Source organism: Neovison vison, chromosome 10, assembly GCF_020171115.1.
Source record: "Neovison vison isolate M4711 chromosome 10, ASM_NN_V1, whole genome shotgun sequence".
NCBI classification, from domain to species: Eukaryota; Metazoa; Chordata; class Mammalia; order Carnivora; family Mustelidae; genus Neogale; species Neogale vison.
In genome coordinates this window covers 11,634,618-11,662,015 of record NC_058100.1, presented here as the reverse complement: position 1 = coordinate 11,662,015, position 27,398 = coordinate 11,634,618, and positions in this window count along the sequence as shown.

Genomic DNA, 27,398 nt, shown 5'->3' with positions numbered 1-27,398 from the left:
GACGTTAGTGTTTGGTGTAACACTGTTCACTCTCACTTCCATGCCATTAACGTTTCACTACTGCGTTAACCGTGCAGCCTTCTGACACATCTCAAGGAAGATGCTTTAAGAGCATATTGAATAAAAATGTGGTTTTGATGCCCTGATCATGACCAAGGCAGTGAGGGTGACCATGGGTCTTCCATTCTGTCAGTATGCAGGTGGAACCGGCCGCCATTGGCGACTCAAGAAGTGATGGGATGAGTTGGGGGAGGAAGCCGGCACTGGACAGGGCCCCGAGTGGGGAGAGGTCCGCATGCAGAGGGCAAGGCTCCTGCCGAGGATCCAGAAGAAAAGAGAAGTGCCTGCTAGTCTGAGGTGTGGACAGGCGTGCCCATCGGCCGGCAGTGGTCCAATTCTCAGACTAGATGTGGCAGCCAGAGCCCAGGGCATCTGTTTCTGGGTGTTCATTTCCTTTATGGCAGGATTCCAGCCAGCAGCTCGAGTTATGAGCAACAGAAAGTGACAAGGACCCGATGAGGTCAGGCCAGGCAGAGCTGGACTGTGGGACCTGAGAGGCAGGGCTCGCGTTTCTTGCATCTACATCCATGTCCAGTACCAAGGACGGTGCTGACATGAACATATTCGTTCAATGAACCCATGGAAGAGAACAGCAAAAGCCAAGCCGTGCCACCCGGAAAGAGCTCATACAGGGCTAGGCAGGCAGGGCAGGATTAGGTAGGTGTGCAGGTGCTTAGGAGAACAATAGCCCATAGGTCCAAGGCAGCAGAACCAACTAAGCCCAACCCTACCCATGGATAGGCTGAGATTTAAAGACTATATCCCGTCAGGACATGAGGAACTCAGGAAGGGCCAAGGGGCAAGGCCTTTGGTTAAAGGAGGACGCTCGTGGCTCCATCCCCAAGCACTGACAGAGGTTGGTGTCTGCAGGGGAGCCGTGGAGGTGATCTCCTGACAGTCCTCATGTGACATCCTTCAGTGACTCTGGTACTATCACGGGGGACACAGGCGCTCAGGGTCCACATCGACCGCGTGACCCATGTAGAGAATTTGAAGGCTGGAAGGGATTTTGAAGGCCGTTGAATCCAACTTCCTTGTTATATAGATGAGGAAATTGGGCCCAAAAGGAGATTAATGACAGGTTGGACAGAGTCGAAAGTATTTTCTCTTTCATTCTGTTTTTCATCTTTATGTGGTTTTTCTTTTGTTCTGTGCCCCAATAGATGGAACCTCCCCAAGGAAGCTATTTTTGTAGTATCACTATCTCAAGTACACGTGGCATGATTTTATGGAGAAGCGGTCTCAAATACAGATGTTGGCTGATTGACAGAATGAGCGAGCAAATAAGCAAAAAGATACATTTTTTTTTTAAAGGGCTAATGAGTTGCTTTGAAATTCGGATTCCCTGCATGATGGAAAAATCTACCAAAGGCTCAGTGTAGCGTCCTCCTTTCTTGTGCGTCCAGACTTCAGGATTCAGAAGTTGTATTTCTGGTAACACCACCTCTGCTCCTGGGCCTGGTAACAGAAATGGCAGAGTTGGCCTGGGGCTCATTACCTCTCAGGACTGCAGATTCAAGCCCAGGCAGGAAAGGGCTTTCTATCTTAATTTACAAGGGGCCATAAGCAGAAAAATCACGGTTTGTTCTTCTGTTTTGGGAGGTTTTTTTTCTTTTTTTAGGTTTAAAATTCTGTGATTTTATTAATTCAGTTTTTCAGATTAACGTGGCATAATTTAAAAAATGAAGGCCTGCCTTTAATATTCTTTTCAGCCATGCGGTGAGTACACATGAGTAAAATTGGTATTTCGTGAATGGCAACTTCATCCCTGTGAAATTTTGTAATTTTACAAAATTTTAATTGTAATTAAATTACAATTAATTGTAATCTTATCCTTTTAAATTTAAGAAATAGTACATTAAAATACACTAGGAATTACTAGGTCATTTGGAATCTAAAAAACAAAAAAACAAGCTCACAGGTAACAAGAGATTTGTGGTTGTCGGGAGTGTGGGGGGTGGTGCCAGGAGGATAAAATGGGTGAAAAAGGTTAAAAGGTACAAATGTCCAGTTATAAAACAAATGAGCCCTGGGGGTGTCCCATAGAGCATGGTGATCGTCGTCAATAATACTGTATTGCATACTTGAAAGTTGCTAAGAGAATATATTTTAGAAGTCCTTATCACAGGGCTGCCTGGGTGGCTCAGTGGGTTGAGCATCTGACTCTGGATTTCAGCTCAGGCCATGATCGCAGAGTCTGGGATTGAGCCCCACGTCAAGCTCTCTGCTCAGCGGGGAGCCTGCTTCTCCCTCTTCCTCTGTCCCTCCCCCTCTCACTCCCCCTGCTCCTGCTCTCTGTCAAATAAATAAATAAATTAAATCTTTAAGCAAATAAATAAATAGAAAATTAAGAAAGAAAGAAAGAAAGAAAGGGAAAGAGCAAGCTCCCCAGGGGCTTTTGAGATCTATGTATCTACCCATACACACATATACGTACCCTGTATATATGTCTATCTGTCTACATATATCTATATATATACCTCAATTAACTAACAACCACATTAGAAGAAATGAACAAATTATCAGAGAGGAACCCCTCAACACCTGCCCCAGGGAAAGTGAAATTTACCCTGGAGTTTCAATTTTGAATAATCTCCACCCACTCTTGCTGCCCCTACCTCTACCCATGTCCAAACAGTCCAACCTCCACCCCTTCAGAAGGCTCTCACAACGAATCTCTTAAAGTCATTCATGCTACCCTGTAGATAACTGGTAAGGGTTAACACTTACTCCTATTGTAGGACTAGTTGAATTTATTATTTTTTTAAAGATTTTTTTTAAGTAATCTCCACAGCCAATGTAGGGCTCAAACTCACAACCCCGAGATCAAGAGTCACATGTTCCCCCAACTGAGCCCACCAGGTGCCCCTTTTTTAAAAATCGTATTAATGCAGGAGGCACGTCCATTGAGTAGAGCAGGGTCTCTGAACCTCAGCACTGTCCTGGGTAAGCTGTCACCGTAGGGGTCATGCTGGTGCTACCCTGGTCTCTACCCACTAGATGAGACCATCACTCTGCTGAGCTGCAACAAGCAATATCTCCGGACACTGTCAAATGTCTCTTGGAGGACAAACGCGCCCTCACTTGAGACTCACCGGGCTAGAGAACAACCTGCATAGTGTATCACTAGGGGCTAGGGTGCTTGATGCACAAAGATAGATCCTGTAGGCATTCAGAGGTCAGGGAGGTCACAATGAGCTATGAACTCTAGAGAATTCTATGCAGCAGAAGATGTAGGACTCGGATTAAGAGGACAGGACACAATGGCCTTCACTCACCTTTTTGTCCTCTACGTGTAGAGTGATTTGAATTTTAACAATGGTCAAAAGATAGGAACAGCTCTAAGGATGGAATTTTAAGCCTGAGTTAGTTCATGGTCAAAGGGCTTGAAGAATCAGACAGACTTCCCTGGTGTGTCCCAGATTCACACCCTCACCGACAAGCAGGAATGGCTCCAAACAAGCAAACCCTGGTGAGAAGAGGGACTCTGGAGACAGGCGGCCGGGGCAAATTCTGAAGTCAGGTCACTGAAGGGCTGCCCAGTTTCCCATGCTGTCACAGTTCTCCAGAGCTCTGTGACGTGCGCCAGGGACAGCCCCGGCCCTCCCAGAAACCTTCCTTTCGAACCAGCCACGGTTTAGAAATCGTGTTGCTGTTTGATGGGAAACAACGAAAAACCATCAACACAGCGAGTGACAAGCAGTACCCGCAGGCTGGCAAGGCCTCCCATTTCCGAAGTCTGCAGGTGTGTCAGGGAGGCGTAACCACCATGGCTAATTTTTAACTGTCCCCTTGATGAGGACACAGTCAGAGGGCAGTGTTTCTCCGGTATCAGGCAGTATTTCTATTTGGGCTGGGGTGTTAGCTGACGGGTGCCTGGGGAGTAATGCCTCAGGCAGTGACATCCCTGTCGCCCTCTGCCATGTCCTCCCTGCTCTGCAGGGCCCAGTTTAATGACAGCGGCATCCAGTGTTTCACACGCGTCCCGCAGGACTGTTCCTTCCAGCTGCTCTTCCGTTGTTCCACCTTCCTCCCCGCAGTGGCGCCAGGACTACCCCGTTTCGCATTAGTAACTCATGGCCATGGTTCCCACTGGATGTGCGCTGACGCCAGAGCTGACGAGGCCTGGGGTCACAGCCGGCTACAGCGCCCTTGGCACACCCGACGACAACGCAGCTGACACCTGCAGCGACCGGCTGTCTCTCACCTGGGTCCTGCCTTTCACGGGACAGGTGGTTTGCAGTTGGTCGCGGGGCAGGGTGCTGCTGATCAGAAATGAAAACGTGGGTGTGCAGGAGTGATGGCTGGTGTCCGGGGGCGGACTCGGTTCCTCGCCTCAGAGGCAGCCTCCCCAGGCACAGGCCGCACATGTCACCAACAGAAGATGAGAAATCCTACGTCTTGGATAGACAAATAGCAAACTTTTTCAAAAAAGGTAAGTGAAAGACCCCAAAACCATCTCTCATCCTACCACACAGAGCTGACCACAGTCAACACTTTCACTGACATCCTAGACTTTACTCCAGGTGCATGTGTGACGGGATGGGAGTCCCTACGTGGAGATGGGGTATGTGGACATCTCCTTACTTGCAGCCAGACACAGACTAGTGACTTCTTATCCACGGGCACAGGGACGTGAGCATTGTGAGTGAAGGAAGATGGAAGCCATGTTGTGTGTTTACCTGGAGTGAGAGGATGGAGGCTCTCCTGGGCCCCACCTAGTGGTTCTGAGCCACCGTGGGAAAAAAGGGTTGGATTCGACCAGTTCTGAAGGAGCTAATTCCCATTAGACTCTGGGACTCAGAGCAATAGCAGTCTTGCTCTGGTGGCCCAATTGGCAAAGAAGGACACAGAATAGAGGGGAGGCCTTTTCTCCCCGAAGCCACCATACACCCTCAAAACACTGAGGTTTAAGGAAGAAGAAATGTCTCCATTGGGACCTCACATTCAACGTATCCCAGACCAAACTCACCAAATGTGTTCCCTTTGCTGTGTTCCCGGTCTGTGAATGTTACCACGACCACCTGCTGTGTCAGTCACCCACTTGGGGGTCATCCTAGCCTTATCCCTCACTCTCAACCTCCATACCCCATCAGTCATCAAGGCCTACTGACGATGCTCCAGTTATCTCACAAATCCAACCCCCTACCACTGTCCTTGTTCAGGACAACATCTGGATTTTTCCGTAGACTTCCAGAAGATACAGCAGCCTCTTGTCTCAGCCGTCCTCAGTCCTTCCTCTCCAGTGCTATTAGAGTGATCCTTCTAACACAAAAATGGAACCACGTCACTCCAGTGCTCAAACAATGTGAAAGGGCACCACCCCCTCTACGTACTTGGCATGTGAGGCTTTTCATAGCCATACCTTCCTGGGTGGCCTTACAATTTTGCCTCAACCCCCCACTATATGCTACCCACTTTTCTGCTTTATAATGCCTGCTCCCAATCATGCTGTATTTTCTCTTTCTTCTCTCCTTCTCTCTCATCTGTACCTTCCCCTGCTTGTCTTCTTAAATACTACTCTCTTTTCAATGTTCTTTGCAAGAATTTCTCCTTTAAAACCCTCTCTGGCTCTTCCAGGAAGATTTAAGTATCCTTTCTCCTGTGTGCTTATTGTAGCTTGTTCATAAATTCACTTTAGTTCCTTGGCATTCTGCTGTCACCATAGGTTAGCCAGCCTATGTCCCAATAACTTATAAACCCCTTTGAGAAGAGGGACCTGCCTTTTGATCTTGAGGTCTATACATTTAACATTGAGATTAGCATGCAAGAGGTACTCAGTATATACTATGTATATCATATAAATATATATATGAACAAGCAAATGAAAAACAAATAAATCCCCAATTCTAAGCCTAAATGAAAAACCCAAATCCTTACCTTGTCTTTAAATTTTCGTCTTCATGTAAATATTGCACATCGGCATAGGGCTGATTCTGTGTGCCTGTGTTAGCCCAACATGACGTTAAGACTCTTGCAAATTAGAAGCGCAAGCTTTGGGATGAGACCACCATGAGTTCAAATCTGGATTCTGTCATTTATTAGCCATGTGACAGTTGACCTACATAAGCATCTGTTTTCTACTACCTGAAGTATGGCTTTATAGCCTTATTCCTGCCCCACTGGTCTGTGCATCCCAGCTCTGTTGATAGGTCACTCCCAGCACAGACTGTATTTATTTCCCTTTCTTTTTTTTTTAAGGTTTATTTATTTATTTGAGAGAGAGATAGATAGTGGGAGGGGGAGAGGGAGAGAAAGAACCTCAAGCAGACTCTGTTCTAAGTGCAGAGCCCGACACGGGGCTCAATCTCATGACCCTGAGATTGCTACCTAAACAAGAACTAGGAGTTGAATATTCAACTGACTGAGCCACCCAGGCATCCCTCTCCCTTTCTAATAAATGGGGACATTGCTACATACTTCACAGGGCTATTGGGAGAATCAATGGGTATATTTTATGTAAAGCATTTAGCATAATATCTAACATGCAGGACTTGCTCAAGAAATGAGAGTTCTTTCTTTCCTTTTTAGATTTTATTTTTCTACTGTGTCATCAATCACTGGAATAATTGTTCTTAACTTTTCAGACTTTTCAGTGTCAAAAACCCTCTTAAGAGTCCTTGCACATAGATCCAAATTATACACACAATTCCTCAAGTTTCAAGGAACTCCCAGGACATGGTCATGGAATCCATGTTGATATTTCATGTTGACAGAAGATGGAGAAAGTAACAAAGATGTACCACTCTGGTTATATTTTGCTTTAACAAAAATCCTAGCTGCAGTTCTAAATTGTCAATAACAAGGTGAAAGACCACAGGTGTATCTTAATGTGTCTGGCAAAATGCCATCAGAGTAGGATACTCTTTGGGGGAGGAAAAGGTTTATAGGTTTGACACATTTGGCCCAGAAATTTATCCTAACTTTCTAGGGGATCCTAGTTGCTTCTCTGTTGCACACTGGCCAGTGGTTCTCCTAAGAGTTTTCAAGACGGATGAAGTTGACAGGGACTTATTTGCCGTACAGTTCCCTAAACTGGCACTATCAAACAGTGCAATATGGGAATTCTTTAAGTTAAAATATGTCCCTGAAACCTCATAAAAAAGCTGACATCCTTCTCACTTACAACAGCGAAGAAATCGCATACAGTCAAGTCTGTTACTGAGAGATAACACACATGTTAAAGGAATTCAGAAAAACTGGGCATTCTTCCGGATCTCCTCCCATCAGTGGCAAACAGTCCACTACCGGTGTCTGGAGGTGATACCAACAATGGGCAGATCAAAATGAAATCAGCGCTCCTATTTCTAATACATTTATCAGGCACCAGTTAGTTCCATGTCCATAGGGGAGTATAGAGTTTTTCTTTTTAAATAAATTAATCTCTTACAATAAATAAAATGCACTAGGGGCCCTCTTGATTTGCTAGACTATGATGATGTAATGCATACAAAGTTAGAGTCCTTCTCTTACATTAGTCATTACCCAATAATTTGCATATTTCCTCTGTTTGGATTTTAGCATTTCAGATATATTAATAAAATTGTAATGACACAGCGTTTGAAGTAATCTGTAATGGGCTTAATTTTTCATGCTAATTTGAACTGCCCCTCATTGGGACTGGAACTACTATTTTCATCAAGCAGACACGACCTCCTCCAGGGTTGGCAGCCTGCCAGCTTACAGCACTTTCTGGGTAACCATCACAGCTATGGTCTGTCAGAGATGGGACAGATAAACATCGATTGCCTGGCCCGAAAGTAACAAATGTCCAACCCTCCATTCATCCTTGGCCACTGTTGGGGAGACTGCACACTGCCTCCCAAGATCCATTCCTTTTCTGTGTGGGAACCTCCTTCTCAAGTGTTGACATGGCACATGGCTGACCAGCAGGAGACCACAATTCCCAGGCTCCTTACAGCTACCTCTGGCCATGCGCCCAACTTCCCACTGATGGGGTGGGAGGAAGAAGGGGTCTGTGCAATTTCCGTGCTGCATCAAAGCCTTAAAATAAATTTGATTTGGTTCTTATTCTCTTCTTTTTCATTCTCAGGGATTGGAATGAAGATGAGAGCAAACCAGTTTTGACCCACTGGGGACTAGAACGGTATCCTGGGGGCATGGCCGAGCAACAGAATGAAAGGACCCTGGATCCGGTACCCTGGAGAGGCATGGTGATCTCCACCGTGGAAGGCTTGCTGACCTCTGCTGCGTGGTGAGAGAGAACCAAACTTCTAACCCATGCAAGTCACTGTATTTAAACTTTTTGTTATAGCAGCCTGCTTTGCACCCGAAGGGAATTACGGTCCCCATTTTGATGACACATGGTATCCTAGGTAGCCTGCACGATGGTCCCCTGTGATCCCTGTCTCCTGGTACGCACACCTTATGTAATCCCCTTCTGTTGACTGTGGGCTTGCCTAGTGACTCTCTTCTAATCAATAGACTATGGCAAAGAAGATGGGATGTCACTTGCATGATTAGGTTCCAAAAGGTTTTAACTTCTCTCTTGCTAGCAGATTGCCTCCTTTGCTGGCTTTAGTGATGCAAGCTGCCATGTTGGAGAGGGCCTCGAGGTATGAGACTATAGGTGGCCTCTGGCCAACAGCCAGCAAGAAACTGAAACCATCACTCCAACAACCCACATGGACCTTAGTTCTGCCAACAGCCCTGAGAGGTTGGGAGCAGATCCTAACCTAGTCCAACCTCCAGATGACTGCATGCCAGCTAACACCTTGAGAGTAATTTGTGAGAGACCCCAAGGGCCTGGCAGTAGCAAAGCCAGGCCTGGATTCCTGACCCACAGAAACTTTGAGACAGTAACTGTGCATTGTTTTGAGTTTTGCATTCATTTTTTTATCGCAGCAAGAGGTAACTAATGCCATGTAGTTGGGATTTTACTCCGGTACAAAGATCGGTCACAGATATAATGTGTTGAGGTCGGAAAATTAAAATATCAGGTGAGCTAGACACTCGCGGAGGAGGTCCTAGGACATTCGTTCTTTGTGATCACTGAGTTCTAAGTCTTCTTGATCTCCTGCTTTGGAGGTCTGCAGACTTGATTTATTGGCAAGCCCAGAGTTGTTCAGGCTCCAGGGAGCTTAACTGGCTCAACAAACTCCCAAGAGAGTTATATCTAGATCAGAATGCTAATTTGTTAATTTACCTTGAGGAATAAAAGTGTCAAGTGGATCAGATAAACTACATCTTTATAAGCTGGATTTTTTCAGGGTAATACTTCTTCTTTTCTCCTTCAAATCTCTCCCCAGAAAAATCTCCAATGTGCATGTACACACACACACACACACACACAGAGTATGTGTATATGTGACAGATAAATAGGTCAGAGATAGAGCTAGAGATATATCTTACACATTTCCACCCTCAGACCAAACCGTGAGCGCAAATGTCCTCCTGATACGTTGATGCCATTGATGAGGTCCCAGCTCGATTTCACAACCAGCCAAGACTTGATTCAGTTTCTCCATCTGGTTAAACCTGCTGGAGCCTGGTAGACACCTGGAAGCCCAGGTGAGCGTGGATCTTCCCACCTGGCCCACTTCCTTGGAGATGAGTCTTGCTCAGGCACGGGATGGCTTCTCATCCACATTCCTTTGGGGTCCCCGGACAAAACTACCAAGGGCACGGATGCCAGCTGTCTGTGGCATTCTCAGTCCCTTTGCCTGTGCTGGCCTTCTCTTTGCTCCCACCTGCAGCTTACAGACAGAAACTCCTTTGCCCACTGCAGCAGGGACTTCTCGTGCCCCACCCCACATTCTTCCTGCCCACCTTTCATTCCAGCCGCTGCTGGGACAACCAACTCAGGCAGGGGTAAACCTGACGGCGCATCACCTCGGCTGCCCTTTCTTATCTTTCCATCTCACCTGGGGCTTTTGGGAGATCTTAACATAGGACACCTGCAGAAACCTGATGGGCGCTCATACTGGGACAGTCCCAAGAGGAAGCAGGCCAGGACCCACGAGGAAACTCTTGACTGATGGAGGGAGCTGCCATGGGATACATTCTGAGGTTCTTTCCACGTGGCTCCTTAGAAGTTTCGAAGGCAGGATCAAGCCCTCCTCATCCACAGAGACCACCCAAGAGCACCCACTAGCACCCACTTGGTTTTCTCTTCCTCCTGGCTTACCTTCCTCATTCCCTGCCACCACTCCCCAGGAAGGCTTTCCAAAACCAACAAACTGCATGCAAGTCTTTTGGTCTGCTCTGCTTTCTGAGAGCTCATCCCGGAGGCTCACTTCATCTGGGCTCTCCTTCTCTGATGCCACCGCTTACCAGTTTTCATCAGTGGTTTGCAAACCACTGATTTTGGGCTCTGCCCCTTCACTGCTACTGTTGGCAGGTCCCACACAATGCGGATGACCCGTCTGCTGCCCAAGCATTACACATTCTCTGATCTTCTCTTAATGGCCTCCACTCCACCTCAACGTCCCCACTGGGAATTGACATTAGCTTCCGCTGCTCCATCTCTGAAACCTTAAACATCAGTAGTCTATCCATATACAGTTGGCCCTTGAACAATGGCAAGAGTAGTTGGATATGTATGTATACATACGCAAGTCTACATATATTTACATATATTTTAATAAATAGAATGTGGTCCTATAATGGCATTTTCTTTTCTTCATGATTTTCTTAGCATTTTCTTTTCCCTAATTTACTTTGTGTTAAGAATACAGTATATAATGTATGTAAGGTGCAAATATGTATTTATCGACTACTTATGTTATCAGTAAGGCTTCCAGTCAATAGTAGTTAAGTTTTGGGGGAGTTGATAGTTATATGCAGATTTTTGACAGCACAGAGAGGGTGATGATCAGCACCCTTAACCCCTGCGTTGTTCAAGGGTCAACAGTAAATCCTTCTCTTCCTCTTTGTTCTGTTTCGTTCTCTTTGCCTCATTCTCCAGTCTTCACACCTCATTGAGGCCCTGGTTCTTTGGCCACACTATTTTCATCCCCTGTGAGCTTCTTTCCTTTCCTTATCCATTCTAAAATTCATGCTCCATTACTTCAATAACTCTCCAGGAAGACTCTTTGCTTTTTTGCTCCTGTATCCCTTGCCTTCCGAAACTCACTTTTTAATCGCCCAAATCATCCAGTGATTCCATTCGTAATCAAGCAGCTGAGCCCTGCTGCCCAAAATCATACAGTCAGGCAGAATGGTACCACTCTAGGTACAGTCTCCAAATTCAGCTGGACATTTCTCATTGCCCTACCTCATTGCCCATTGTCTGATGATGTGTCCTGCTTCCATGCGATCATAGCACACGGCATGTGACCCATATATAAACCACTCAGCACTTATTTAAGGGGCTCCTTTTACATGTCAAGTGTTGCATTAAGTGTTAGGGATAGAATTCTGAATGACAAAGATAGTCCCTGCCCCTTGGGATGCTTATATTGTACTAGGGTCTTTGTACTGTACTTGGCTATCTCCATCATTGGATTGACTTGGTCTTATTTACATTTTGGACCCAAAGTATAAGGCATGTAGTAGGGGTTCTATATATTTGTGTGGTATAAACGAACAAGCAAATGAAAAAGGTAACAACCACAGACTACAAAGCCTACCTACCGCATCCACATTTTCCCATTCAGTACTCAAGTGTAACCCATGTCAGTGTGACTACAAAGTGCGTGAGAAGGAAAGAAAAAGGACTCTCTGATTCTATTCACTACCCCCAAGCGTTACTGTTATTCTCCATTCATATACCAAGTGTTTAAAAATCTGTGGAGAAGACTAGGACCCGTCATGCCTAAACTCATATAATTTGTGTAGGCTTCCCTGACCATGTCAGTTTATATATTTTGGTCTCTGCCTGCATGCCTTCCTGAGGGTCTTTTCTGATTAGCTGCTCTCTGAGCAGGACAGCCATTTCTGGGTTGGCGTGGAGAGTGCTGGAGTATCCAGGAACCATGCTGGGTAGAGGAGATCTCCCTGGCCAGTAAGGCAGGGAGAAGGCACAGCAGCCAGGAGGGGCTTGAGACAGAGACTTTATGCTAATTAGAAGCAAGCTCCCTTCCTTCACACTCCAGCCGTCTATGTCCAGAATGCATCTGTGTTCAGAATGCTTCTATTTCCTTTTACCTACTTATTACAGTGGTGTGGTAATTGAGCACATGGCCCCAGAAAGCCTGGGCAAATAGCAATAATCAGACAAGGGGGGGAAGGGAAAAAGGGCAAAGAGAAATAATTTCCCCTGATATGAACCATCACCTCCTCAGTGAGCCTTACCCAGCCCCTCCCCATTTTAACCCAATGCCTTCCATGTCTGGGTTGTAATAATGCCATTCACCTTGCTCCTTATCACAGGAATATATTGTAATTTTTGTATATTTCCTAGACTGTAGGCACTTTGAAGGTATATTTTCTTAAGTACCCCCAGGACATGGCTATTACTATTCTTCTCATGCTGTGTTCATTATTTTCATCTCCAAATGCATAACACTGAGATCAAGGAGAAAAGATTTCAAACCCAATTTGTGATACACCCACATTTTGTTGTTATTTTGAAGGTTGATTAAGAAATGCTCAGAGAAATTGTTAAAGTAAAATTAATTTCTTTTGAATCAAGAAGATACATCTATTTTGCACAACTGTCCCTTTTTTCTGACAGGCGTGTGATTAAGGTGAGGAACGTAAGTTAAACCGTAACTGGATTGCACATCCCAACTTTAGAGAGTTGGTGTCAGATGCCACAGGGCACTTTTCAAATGCATGCCTCTGACTCAGAAGCCCTGGTTACTCCAGGGAGAAAGAGACGCAAAGTACAAGCATAGATTGTGGCTTAGATTTCAGCTGAGCACAAGGAAAAGGAAGGAAACGGAATTCATTATCGAGGGTTATAGCCCTAAGGGTGTGGGAACCAAACATGGAACTTTCCAGCTTCTTCTTGACTCTACCTGCCCTGCCGTGCTCACACCCCTTGTCGCAGCTAAAGTGAGCTCCTTCCTTGACGTTCCTACCTCCTCACCTCTGCACTTGCTGTTACTTCTGCTCCAAAGATTCTCTTCCCTTCCCTCCCCTTCTCTATTTGTCCTGGAAAAATGGATAAATGGGCTAGGTGATTTCAGAGTTTTGTCCTATTTCACTCTGTACTTGCCCTGCCACTCAGCACATGATATTCACATCGCTCGGTTAATCGCTGTCTCCCTCACTCAGCTGCAGACTTCTCGAAGGCAGGGACCATGTCCGTCTGGCTCACTGTCAGAGCCCCAGTGCCAGCTCCGTATCTGGCTCATGGTAGGTGTACAACGAATGCTTAGTGAATGAATGAACTTCCAGCCTCTCCCTCTACAAATGACTCATCCTTCCAAACCAACAACTTCTCCTACTTTTTTTCCTGGGCCCTCCTGCCTAGCTTGGGTTGAGGGATGCCAGTCTGTGCCATACACCCTAATATAAAATTGCCCAAAACATTTGGACCTCAAAACCCTTTTAAAGTTAGAATGTCTTGCTAGAGGGGTGAATGGGTGTCTCAAATGGTTAAGCATCTGCCTTCGGCTAAGGTCGTGATCTGGGGTCCTGGGATGGAGCCCTACCTCGGACTCCCTGCCCCTTAGGGAGCCTGCTTCTCCCTCTGCCTCTCTCTCTCTCTCTTTTCTCTGTCTCTCATGAATAAATAAATAAAATCTTTTGAAAATTTGTATTGCTGGAACACTGGCAGGAGGTCAGGACATGTAAGGGGGACCTCGTTTGTATTTATACCAGAAAAATGATGGACAAAACAACTGCTATAATACATGATTAAAATGTGATCAGCTTTGGTTTTTTTTTATTGTTTTTAACTTTATGTGACAGCAAAAAGCTTTTGCATTTATGACATGAATTTCTAGAAAAGGTATTTTGTTTGCAATGGAGTACCCTCCATCGTGAGGCAGTCTAAAAGAGTAGAATTCTGGAGGGACATACAGGAGGGGAAGGAGGGAAAAGCAGATGGAGAAATGGAAACAAGCACACCAGACAGCTGGTAGACCAGGAGACCATGTTGGGGAGGAATGTCCCAATGGACATTTTGTAATGAAGCTGTCTATGATGTGAAGGACCATCTCCTGGCTCTCCACCATGAAATCTTCCATAAAATCTACCTTGCACACTAATGCCACGCTGAGTGAATTTTCAATTATGGAAATTGGGAGAAGATTTGTCAGTAATGGCACAGGACTGACATGGAGGACACTCTGGGGGCAGGGACTCTCTGAGGGCCCACGGGAAGGCACAGTGACACATCTAAAGGGAATACAGATTTGGCTTCAGGAGCCTTAGACCAATCGTGATTACTATTGAAGGTTATCTTGAGGAAGTAGCAGCAGAGAGAATTACGCTGCAAAGCACAGGCAAAACCCAGAACATTTCTGCCCATCTTTCTCAATACAAAAGCTATGTTATTCACTAGTACTGTTCCCAGCTCTCTTCTCTTTCAAAAATTCCGATGACTTCTGTCTCTAAATTTCTGTGTCACTCTTTCCTTTGTGACCTTTTTTTCTGAAGTCACTGACCTTTTCACAGCACCTGCCACCTTCTTATTCCATCAACACAACAAACATACAAGGACCTAAACATAAAACGAGGAATCTTTAGAAGATTTGATGAGGGAAAGAATAGTTAAGGTTTGATATTTTTGTCCCTTTCATAAAATTAACAACAAAAATCAGAAAAAGGGAATATTTACAAAGAAAACATGGAAAATCTTATTTTACATGTTCATAAGAAATGTGACACAAAAATACAAATATTTTTAATGAAAAGGGTGTTTTTGGGTTTTTTTTGATGGTCTTAATTGTAGGAATGATATTGTTGAGGCAAAATCCAAATATGACCTGCAGCATCAAATCTAAATTTTCCTTTCAAAAACCTCCTGTTGTCCACATGTGCCAAGAGGAAAGGAAAAGCCCAAGTCACACCTTTTGCAAAATATCAGCGCTCTTGTCTTAGATTATTCCAGTGTGATTCATTGTTTTACTATGGATACCTTGCTTCCAGACATTTTTAGAAAGCAAAGGTATAACCATCATTTTGATGTGTTAGTACTTTGATTATTTGACTGTGGCACCGTTTGAGAATCTCCAGACTCTTCTTTTTGTTTGAAAACATCCTTGTAGCCACAGATCTTGGGGAATGAGTTTGTGTAGTATAAATATTTGATATATAAGGAACATTAAATATTAATTTATGTTGAAATTGTCAGACAGATGTATAGCATACAGCAGCTGTCATTAAAGAAACGGCATGGATCAGACTGAACCGTATGCTGCCTCTGGCTGAATTTAGAAGCTGAACAGTCTTATCTTAAGTATTAAGCTTTTAAAGAAAGTATTCTTGGGTATGTCTAGGTTATTACATAATATTTGAGGTCATTATATAAAAGTATATTTTGCATTTCTCTTTCTCAGAACATCTAGATGAAAGACCACCCCTTGCTTTGGTCCAGTTTGCTTCGCTTTCTAGAGCATCCATTAATGTCTTGAGACACAGTAGTGTTTCAGGGAACCCAGTCTGGGAAGTGCTCCTAGGCCAGGATAACTCTAATATGGACCCCCATCTCTACTTCCTGGGATTCATGCTCTGTGCAATCTCCTCTTCTTGAGTGTGGGTAGGACTTGTGAGTTACTTCTGACTAGCAGAGAACAGCAAAGGTTAGATAGATGTCACTTCACTTCCATGATTAGGTTATATAAGACAGTGACTTCTGTCTTTCTAGCAGATGCTCCCTTGCTGGCTTTAATAAAGAGAGCTGCCATTTTGAAGAGGCCCAAATGTCAGGCTACGGGGAGAGTGGCCTTGGTCCAAACTAACAAGGACCTGAGTCCTGTCGAAAACCACGTGAGCTTGGAAACAGAGCCTTCCCCTGTTGAGGCTTCATATTGGACCCCAGCTCTGGCTGACATCTTAATGATGCTCAGTGTGAGAGATTTGGACACAGGGGACCCAGGCAAGCTGTGCCTGAATTCTCAGCTCCCAGAGCCATGAGATAACAGATGTGTGTTGTTTTAAGCTGCTAACGTTGTAGTTATTTATTATGTAGTAATAGATAGCAGATATACTGCCCTGGCTTGAGTTCTAAATCAGAACTGAAATAGTAACACAAGAACTTTTCAGCTTTTATTAAGGATATTCATGAAGCCAGGGGCTTCCAAGTAAAAGCTGAATTACAGGGAAGATATTTTTTTCTTTCCTCTTTCTCTCTTTGAGCAATTGCTTGTTCTCCTGGATGACATCAATTGATAAGTTATGGATATTAAATGATCCTGGCTTAAGTCAACCCTTTCAAAGTGAATGAATGAAATACTAATCCTCAGAGATCGACCATAAGAGAAAGGCCCAGATATTCTCTGGACTTTAAAAGGAGCTAGAGATTTTGTTTCCCTCTTACTTTCCCAGCCCCTTTCCAGGCAGCCCCCACTGAAACAGCCTTGCTGAATTCTCCGATTTCTACTTAGGCAGCTTCAGATACAGACAAAGACAACAAAGGCTAATATTTATGAAGAACACAAAGTGAGAGGAACTTGGGTAGCACAGTCAATTAAGCATCTGTCTTTGGCTCAAGTCATGACTCTGGGGTCCTGGGATCAAGCCCCATGTCGGGGCTCCCTGCTTGACAGGGAGTCTGCTTCTCCCTCCCCCTCTGCTCCTCCTCCCATTGACATGTTCATTCAATGCACCCAACAACCCCATGAGACCGGCAAGCATAACTACCTTCACTGTACACATGTGGGGACTGAGGTTCATAAGGTTAAGTCCTGTGCTGGTTTGCTCTGTCCTGGAGCACTTCTTACTCGAGTCTGATGATATGTTCGTGGTAGATGGCTCCTAACCTGGCATATGGATCACAGTCCCCTAGGTTTTTCAAAGCATGCTATATCAGCATTTATGCGATGCAGAGTCTTTTGAAAAATCTCCATAATGTGTTTGAATACTCATCCTTAGAACTTCTCTTCCCATCGATGTAGGAAATGGACTAGAAGTCAGCAGTATCAGGCTGTTTCTGTGCCCAGGTGGATCTCAACCAAACCATTGGCTGTGGTTCACAGTACACAACCAAGGGTTCCTCACATACTTCTGAAATTGAGCTACGGTATAAAAAGAATGTGCTGACATGCTTAGGGGTCACAATCATTGGAGCTACTGCCAACGTGGACTAATGCCACCTTGGGGACTTCTGTTGATCTGGGAGCAGCAGTGCTTCTGGGCTGGTGTGGCTTGTCCCTTCTCTCCGCTCTTCCAGTCAATACAGTGAGTAGGTGGTAGAGGCATGCACAGGGGATTGGAGGAAGGGGACATTTCTGTTCCTTTCTTTCATCTACCAAGGCCCCAGCATACACATGTTCTAAACCCCACCTAGTCACATTGCTGCCTTACAAGCAATTCTGGACAAATTGTTGGGGCTTCGCTGTTATTCTTGGGAGCCTCTCCCTTGAAATTAGAGTCAGTATTAAAAAGTACAAGTCCACAGCTCGACACTCTTGTAAGTGTGTCAGAGTGCAATGGGAGGAAACTTCAAAATTTGCAAGAGAAAGCTGCTGACAGACTGTCTTTTCTTGGCTTGACTCCTGACCGGTTATCCCGCCTTCCCTGGCTGGATCAGAGGGCTCACAATTATTGACCAAAGTGGGAAGGCTCTTTGCATTAAAGCAAGGAGCATATTTTCTTTCAAAGTGTTCATACCCCTTGCCTACAGTGTACCATTATCTTGTATGGCATCACAGGGGCACACAGGGAACATTTGCCCTAATGATAGTCCATTAAGGCAGAGCATCAAGAGCAGAAAGGCACACTCTATGCTCACCTGCGATATCACCAGGGCAAATGGTATATTTGAAATTCTGTCCATATTTGGTTCTATCTTGAATTCTTGCCTTTGAATTCTTTATGGGACTATCCATGGTGTCACGACATACTAGGTTTCTCCCTACAGAGTTTCCCCCATTTCTCCTAAGATACATAAAAACTCCTACTGACTACCAATAATGTAAATTACAATTTCTTATTTTGGAATAAAATCTCAATTTCTCTCCCTGTCCCTTTCTGTCTCAGCTTGGGGCGTAGAGATGGGGGAGAAAGGAGAACTTCTCTCTTGAATTCTTCATCCCAAGCACCCCCACCGTGTTAGAACACTTTGATGTGGACGTAGAAACTCAAGTAACGAGAATGAAAGGCATCGCCAGTGATGTGCAAAGAGAAGATACTGACAGACCTACCAACAATCAAAGGATATCCTATATTTCCATAGCTCGCTTCCTTGTTACATAAGTGTTGATGAATTTTAGCAGATTTCCTCTACCTGCTAAGGCAATGAAGAGCTCAATGGGAAAGCTGGCATTTGTGGGAAAGGCTGCATTAAGGAGTCTCTCTTCCCCGACTCACATACTTGCCTTTTAAGAGTGACATTCTGAACAACTTTCCCACCTCTCTGGTCTGGTTCCTAAATTCATCTCTTGATGGGAGAAGAGGAGATGGATGCCACAGGCTGGTCCAGCCATATTCTGGGGACATCTGGACTCCCTTGACGCCCTGAGAGTTATGCTTTCTCACAAGACTGCCTCTCTCATTGGCTAATACCTGCACTGTGGAGCGCCTTTATCTTGCGGCGGCACTGTGGTATAAAATAGGGTCCTATATGATCTTCAAATTGGTTTAAATGCAACTATTTCAAGACTAGTTAATGGACATTTATTATTTAACAGTGCCTTTAAGGTCATTTGCAGCCAGGAAGGAAAGCTGCCTTCTCCATCCTCCATACTTCGCCAAGAAACACGCGTTCCTTGCTGAACACGCCTGCTAACTACGTTGGCTTATTTGTTAATTTAGGAGTTTTATTTCTCGAGAAAACAGGGGGTGCGGCTATCTGGTTACCTTAATTGGTAGCAAAGAGTCTTTTAAAGAGAAATCCTTCACTTCCATTATAGCACTGTTTCTGAAAGGTAGAAGCTGCTTTTTAGAGGTTTTCCCAGATTTCTCCCCCACATGAATTCATCTTCCAAGGGACCCTCCTCAAGGTGATGATCTTGCTCAGGCAGAGACTGCTATTGTAGAAACCAGGGAGCTCTCAGCTCTTCCCTAGTGACCTCCAAGACGTCTTCACCAATGATCATTTCGATTCCGGTCTGTCGAAAGGCACTGCCGGGAAAATCTGTAACAGTTGCTCCAGGCGTCTCCTCCCTGGTATCCCTCATCCCAGGATAGCAGCCGGACTCCTCTTCAATTCGACAGCGGTTCAGCCCTCCCAACTGTCAGGAGGTCCCAGGGAGTGTCTACAACATCAGCCTTCAGATGGCTGCTGGGCTCAGGGCAACCCTGATTTCTCCCATGGAGGCTGGGCAGGGGCCTGGGGTCTTGTGCCACAGGGAGAAGGGAAGGGGGGTAAGGAAATTCCATTTTAGCTTTCTGGAGGTGGAAAGGCTCTGGCAGCTTAATTAGGCTGCTTCGTCATCAGACTTCATTTTGACATGATGAAGCGACCCTGAAATGATTTCCTGCTGTCTGCAGCAGCGGGACGTGCCCCCCCGTGGCCCTCATCAGGGCGCGGCTCATTAGAACAAGGAGGGACCTCAAAGAATATTGACTCCAACACCCTCTCCCCTCACGCCCTTCCCCTGAAGAAACAGAAAGAGAGATTGAGAGAGAGAAGTGACACAGAGCAGTCTGTGTGTGCCACTGGGCACTAGGGTCTGGGGTGTGGGTCATGGTTCCGGTTCTCCGCAGCCACCAGCCTGCTAGGGGAAAGACACTACCCAGGCCACCCCCCTTTGGACCTAGGTAATAAGGGCTATTATAAAAGCTTGCCTGGGGCCCTGTGAGCACAAAGGAGGGCGTTTAAATGTGACAGTGGTCGCTGAATGCTTCTTAGAGGAGCTCATTTTTTTTTTCTTTTTTTTATTTTCATTTATTTATTTATTTATTTTTAAGATTTATTTATTTGACAGAGAGAGAGAGAGATCACAAGTAGGCAGAGAGAGAGAGGAAGGGAAGCAGGCTCCCTGCTGAGCAGAGAGCCCGATGTGGGACTCGATCCCAGGACCCTGAGATCATGATCTGAGCCGAAGGCAGCGGCTTAACCCACTGAGCCACCCAGGCGCCCCTAGAGGAGCTCATTTTGAGGGGTGAGTTAGAATCAGCTGCTAGAAAGGGAGATCCCGAAGGGCAAGAAACTCGAGCTCTATCTCCAACAATGTCACTCATATGACCTCAGACTAAAATCCCTCTTTTAAATAAAGTATTCAGCAGGCAAGCCTTATGCCAAGGGTATCCAGCATAGCAAGGCCATCTTCCTTTCTCAAACCTTTCTGACCTTGGACCCCTTCAGCAGGCAAGAAGACGGGGAGAGGAACCATTCACCATGGTGTTTGTCAACAGCAGTGGGCCCTGGGAATCTGGTGATGTTTGTTTTTGTATTTGAAGTGACAGGTGAGAACAAGTGCTCTCTGTCATCTTCTGCCCTGAATATCATAAGGGTTTGCAAACCAGGGATTCCTCTGATTGCACTGGGCTTTTGCACAAGCTGGAAACATGTGAGCCTGCTTCAGTTATGAGCAAGATCAAGGTCCTCGTCTCAGACTTAAGGCTCTATATTGTTATAGCTTATTTATTAATTTGTTGTTAATGTGTCCTGTCAGCACCATACATGGCACTAGAAACAACTGTATGGAGATGAGAGGGTCACAGTCCCTAAGACCCATGCATTTCACCAGAAGACTCTAGCAGGAAAACGAATGATGACAAGGACAGTGTCATAAATCCTCTGACAAAAGCATGCATCGAGTGGACATGGATGAGGCTGGCTGCATAGGAGAGGCCAGAAAGGAATTCCCGGGGAAGACCATCCCTGAGCAGAGATTTTGAAGGAGAAAAAAATTACATGCATGAATACATGTGTTTGGGTGTTATGTGTGGGCAGAAGGGATACTGTTAAGAGTCTTCTGAACATACTGATTTTGCTCTGCCATTTCTTCAAATAATTTGAATATAGTTCTAACTACTTAGTACTTAAAATGTGATCCCAGAAGGATTATATTTATCTCTCTCTCAGTTTTAAAGTTAAATACCAATGAAGATCGGTTTCCTCATGTAGTAACTTGTAGGATAATTTTACGGTTGGAGGGGATGCTAGAGAGTGTTGCCCAAGTTTCCTATACAATATCCTTGAGAAAGAACTTTCCAGGTATTCTGAATTATTTTACCAATAATAAAGTAAAAATGTAGAAACTTTGGTAGACTTGAACTTCATCTTTTTTAAAAATATTTTTATTTATTTATTTGACAAAGCGAGAGAGAGAGAGATCACAAGTAGGCAGAGAGGCAGGCAGAGAGAGAGGGGGAAGCTGGCTCCCTGCTGAGTACAGAGCCCAATGCGGGGCTCCATCCCAGGACCCTGAGATCATGACCAGAGCCGAAGGCAGAGGCTTAACTCACGAAGCCACCCAGGCGCCCTGAACTTCATCTTGATATCCAAAAGAACATTAAGCATTAAGGGTTAAGAAGATAGACTCTAGAATCAGACTGTCTGGCTTCAAATGCTGACACTATGACTTCCTAGATGTGGACCTTGAGCAAATGACTTAGCCTCTATTATTCCATCTCATCACCTCTAAAACAGAGTAATAGCTTATCCACCACCTGGGATAATCTCGGAAGTAGGTTTCACACAGTACCTGGTACAGAATAAATGCACAATAAAGTATACATACTTTATAGATATATACAATATCTATCTACCATCTATCTTACATAAACCCCACCCCTCACCCCATCTTAAATAAGTAACAGGACCACCTACAGTTCCTCTCCTTATACTTAAATTCACATTTGCTCTCACTGAAGTCATGATGAAGCCTCAGGACAGCATAAAAATAAGTTTCATTAAGAAGAAAATATGGCTACTTGCAGGTTTTCTTACCTGTTTGTGCTGTAGGAAGTGAATGCCTTTTGGGAGATACATTGTACAACTGGGAACCTGAACTCTACAAGGAAATTGCAGGGTAGATGTCCATGTGGGTCTTTATTCTTCCCTTCTGTGTCCCAGCCCATGTTCTTTCCAAGGACTAAATGACCCGGGATATCCATGTCATTGACCAGCTGTAAGGCAGCAGTGAGATGTATGGGCTGGCTAATGAGTTCATAATCATTGTCTCGTCACTCCCTAGTGCCCACATAAAAACTTGCTGACATTCTGGCTGACCTTTATCATAGCTGACTTTTCTTCTCTCCACTCCCAACACATATATAAGGACAGATTAATATCTATGTCAACCAAACTGCAACTTGATTAGCACTGTACTAGGATCTGGAAGGGATACAAAAGTCTCAGATGAAATCATGTAATCCCAACACAAGCAAGTACATGATTCGTTCCTATTGTGTTGACTTAACAGGAGCTATGGTCCCGGGGGAAAGAGAAATAGTAATGTGAGTGATAATGGCCAGAGAAGATTTCAGGAAGAAGTTGCGTATTTAAGATTAGCTATTTGAGAGTCAGGAAAAAGGACTTAAAGTTGAACAGGGACAAAAAGGTAGACCTCATCACTGAGTGCTTGGTTGTACACAGTGTTGGTCACGTTGTTCCTGGTCAAGGTGGATTAAAATCTTTGAAAAATCCCGTCTTTAGATGTTGAGGGTTTCCACATTGACAATGATGTTTGATCTCTTATGACCACAGCGAATGACTGCAAGGGCATGAAGTCAAGGAGGAAATGGGGGGCAGTGGGTGGGACAGAAGTCTGTAAGCTCAGTATGGAGAACACAGCAAGAGAGCCTCTGAATGAAGCTCGATTAGTCTGGAGTGCAGTGTTTTCTACTGGGAGTCTGAATGGTATTCACACATTGCATTTATAGGCTGGAGTCTCTTCAGAATGGAAAGGGGGTATCCCCTGGGTAAATGAGTTCTCTGGAGAACAATCACCATCCTATTCTCAGAATCTAACACAGGCTGGGGAAAGCTAGGGTGATACGGAGGGAGATGTTGTGAACTTAGTCCTGCTGAAGGGAAAGGGATCTCATAGAAGACCTATACCAGGTGGAGATGATGAATAATGGTCAAGAGAAAAGGCAAGGTGAGAGAGAGAGAAGGGCATGACAAAATGGGAAGGAAGAGGAGAAAGTGGGTGAGGAAGACAGACCGAGGCAAGAGATGGGAGAAAGAAGGAAGAGTGGATTTTTCATCCTCTGGCCTTTGTGCTTTCTGGGTAAATTGATCTAAAGGCTCAGGTCTGCAGATAATCGATTGGTATAATCGATTGTTCAATGATTCCCTTCATGTTTTCTTATGTTTGGAATATTTCATTTAATGAAAAGGTAAAATATTAGCTCATTATGTTTGGAATATTTCATTTAATGAAAAGGTAACATATTAGCTCAAGGAAACTGGTCTGTGGGTGTTCCAAACTCCTATATCTCCACTAATACAATTTAACAGATGTTAATATTTCCCAATCTTTGTTCAAGATCTTTTTTCTTTTTAAAGACATTATACCATGTGTCTTGACTTCTCCCCTGACCTCCAGATTCATCTACAAATTGGATATCTCCAAGTGGACATCTCATAGGTACCTCAAACTCACTGACTTCAACTGAACTTGTTACCTTTGCCCTAAAATCTGCTTCTCTTCCAGTATTCCCTTTACTCAAGAAGGAGGACATCACCAATTCCAGTGGTCCATCAGTTTGGTCCATATACTTTACCTGCCCTGCCATCACTTTACCCATGAATGCACAGGTTGGTGCATCCATCCTCCCCTTTGCCCTTTTGCAAGTGAGTCCTTGTAACTATAGAAAGGATTTTGGTATCCAGACTCCAGCAGATAATGGAGATGGGGATGCCAACTGGTGTTAGATAATCAGGGCATGTTGCAAGCAACTTCCTCCACCTAGTATCCCCAAGGAAAGGGAGGAGGGACCTTTTTTGATGCTGGCAGGACTTATGAAAAGAACGCATCACGGTTCCTGCCCTCTGGGCACTTGAGTTCATTAGGGTCCATAGAGGAACACCCACACAATGATAATATAAACAATGTGCCTTAGGTGTAACAGGTATATGTAATGATAAACTACAGAAGAGTCCAGGGTCTTGGTGTGGGATACTAACACAAAATGGAAAGTCAGGAGGAAAAGAAGCAATTGTGAAGAACAAAGATGCCACTTTTGGTTCTAAGCCCATTTGAAGTTAAGACATTTATGTAGAAATGGAGAGAGATGAGGTAAGAGCGGCCTTGGTGGGGATGTCATTTGGTGAGTTGGAGGCAAAGAAACACCAACAACCCAAACACGTGGCAAAGTCACCCCAAGGTTCTGAGTGCCTTTTCCTACATGTCATCACTTCATTGCTAAACCGATGTTAATAATACTTGATTTCCACTTCATATGAAGTTCTGAGAATTATTCTTAGATCTTGAAAGTGCTTTATTTATCTTAGACTGATTGATCAAAGGAATGGGCTTTCATCTGGCTGCTGAACAGTTCTGGGGCGCAGTGATAGAGGGGAGGGTGCGAGGCGGCTTCCCCCCAACACACACTCGGGGCGCTGCGGCCGAAAGAGGTGGGGGACGAGGGGGTGGAGGGGCGGGGGAGGGACACATCGTGGAAGCAGGGCACCGAGGACAGGCCGCGCCTGAAATGCTCCAGCAGCTGTGCTTACACAGTTGTTCTTTGAAATCACCCAACTGTAGGACAACGCACCCTGGAACCCAATTAAGAAAAGTTCGAATCAACTCATATCAGCATCATAACAGTTAGCTTAAGTGCCGCTAATGCCTTGGTCTATTTGGAGCGGAGTGCTTGGTTTAAAATGCTTTTATATAAAATGCCTCACATGGATACCTGCGTACTCTCCGGCTCGCTAACGTTGCCCTTTTGTGAGCGTCTTCTGGATCCTCAGCGCCCTATGAGATGCTGCGCACACACGGGAGGGCTTAAGGTGTGCAGCTGCCCAGGACCCCAGCCTCAGAAAGACCCCCGCTTGCCTTAATGCTCTGAATACTTTCCGACCCAGAGGCCCTGCGCTTTCGGTTTGCTCTGGGCCCTGCATATTACATAATGGGTGAGGTACACCCCCTCTCCCTGTGATCCTGACAGCTACCCCACGTGATAGGGTATCCGATGTCATTTCACAGATAAGGAAACGGGGGCTCACAGAGTCATTGGCCAGGATCTCCATGCTCTCGAGCTGGTCTTTCCTCGCTGGGCTCTGCGACTCCCAAGCCTCTGTTCTCTCTGTGCTTCTAGATGTGCCCCCGTCGGAGTCAGTCAAGGAGTGCGCATGTGCAGAACGCTCCTAAGCAGGGTCTGCGGATGGGGCCTGGGAATATGCATTTTAGTTCACTGCTCAGGTGATCCTCGTGTGTGTTCGAGCCTAAGGACAACATCTGTACATCAGTGGCTGTTAACTCCTTTCGACCCTGCCTGTGTAAGAAATACATTTCGTATCAAGACCCAGTGGAGGTGTACATGGGGGGCTCAGTCGGTTAAGCATCTGCCTTGGGCTCAGGTTATGATCCCAGAGTCCTGGAATCGAGTCCCTCAACAGGATCCCTGGTCAGCAGGGAGTCTGCTGCTCGCTCTGTTTTTTTTTTCCGCTCTGCTCCTCCCCCGACTTGTGTGCTCTCTCTCTCGCTCTCGCTCTCTCTCAAATAAATAAATAAAATTTAAAAAAAAAAAGCCTCAAAGACCCAGTACCCACACATGACAAAGCCATCATAGAATAGTATTTACCTTACTTCAGGTGAGGCCCTGAAGATAATTTCCTTGTTCTAATTTCTTTTTGAATGTCCTTTATGATTCATGGTATAGATCACAGCTTGTACTTTGGAAAACATACTCTCTAGATGAAGAGGAAATATTACCGAAGGCTTGAGTCTAACACTGTAAAAAACCAAAGTAGAGGGGTGCCTGGGTGGCTCAGTAGTTAAAGCCTCTGCCTTCCACTCAGGCCATGATCCCAGGGTCCTGGGATTTAGCCTCACATCAGGCTCTCTGCTCAGCATGGAGCCTGCTTCCTCCTCTCTCTCTCTCTCTGCCTGCCTCTCTGCCTACTTGTGATCTGTCTGTCAAATAAATAAAAATCTTTAAAAACAAACAAACAAAACAAAACAAAAAAAACAAAGTAGAGAAAGATCTACTCTGCCATTTAGGATTGCTTGAATTAGAGGTTCGAAACTTCCCTTTGTGCAACTTCTAAAAATCTGATTAAAATGAAGTCCTCATTTACAGAAAAATTCACATATATGCATTGCTTCACATAGCTTTTCAGGGAGTTTCTGGATGTCCCTCTCCCTCAGACTCCAGATAAACAATCCCTAATCTAATTGTAGCTGATGCAGAAGCAAGAGTAAAGGGGGGGCAGCCTCCTATCATTACGTCATTGGGACAGAGCTTGAAGTTCCAGCAATTTATTTCCTTTTAGTCTTAAAGTCATAAAGATTGATACCCATTGGCTGTTCTTTATTCTCTAGTTATCTGATATCATGGGAATGCAGTCATTAGAGAAAAATGCTTGCCAAGGAATAAGGATGGCTGACTGAAAGCAAGAAAAAAAAATTTTTTTTTGAGGAGACAGCAGTCATTATCATGTTGGCAGAGGTCACCAAAAGCAAAGGGTGGGAAGAAGAAAGGGCTTCTATATCCTGACTCAGCCGGTCCCCTCTGGCTCTGGCCCAAGGACTGGGACATGGAGGATCTAGCATTTTCCTTGGGTGTGTTAGACTCTGACTACACACAACCACAGGAAGTCACAGGACTCCCTGAGATAGCCCAGGAGCCGTGTGAGACTTTGGAACTGTTTGGAACTGTTTGGGCAAGCCTCGAACGTTCTGCTGTCTTTCCCAAAAGGCTATGCCTCTTCCCAGTGATTGAGGAACCACTCAGATCTCCCTTGGGACTTGAAGTGGAGAAAAAGGCTGGGGAGATGCTGTGTCTGAACCCCAACACTAACTGCAGACCCCTCCACACGGAGTTGTGCTGTCGACATTAATGAGGAAGAGTGTCTGCGTGGGCACAAGAAGGAATGGGGGAAGGAGAGCGTGAGGAAGGTGCTTTCGAGCAGCGCTTTCGAAATGTAGTTACTCCACGCCCCAGTGCCGAACCCCGAGTTGTTCATCGTCCTTCGGCCACGAGCTAAGCACAGACTGACAGTGTTCAGAAACATACAGAATTGGACAGAATAATTTTTTGTCTATTGAATCTAATAATACCTTTAAACTTCTGTTTTTATGTCTGCATTTAAAATTTTTATTTTTCTATAAACGTGTTTTTACTATATTTTATGAAAATGCCCATTTTGACAGATCTGAAATTTGTGGAAGGAAAAAACCCAGCCCTTCAGAATGATAGTT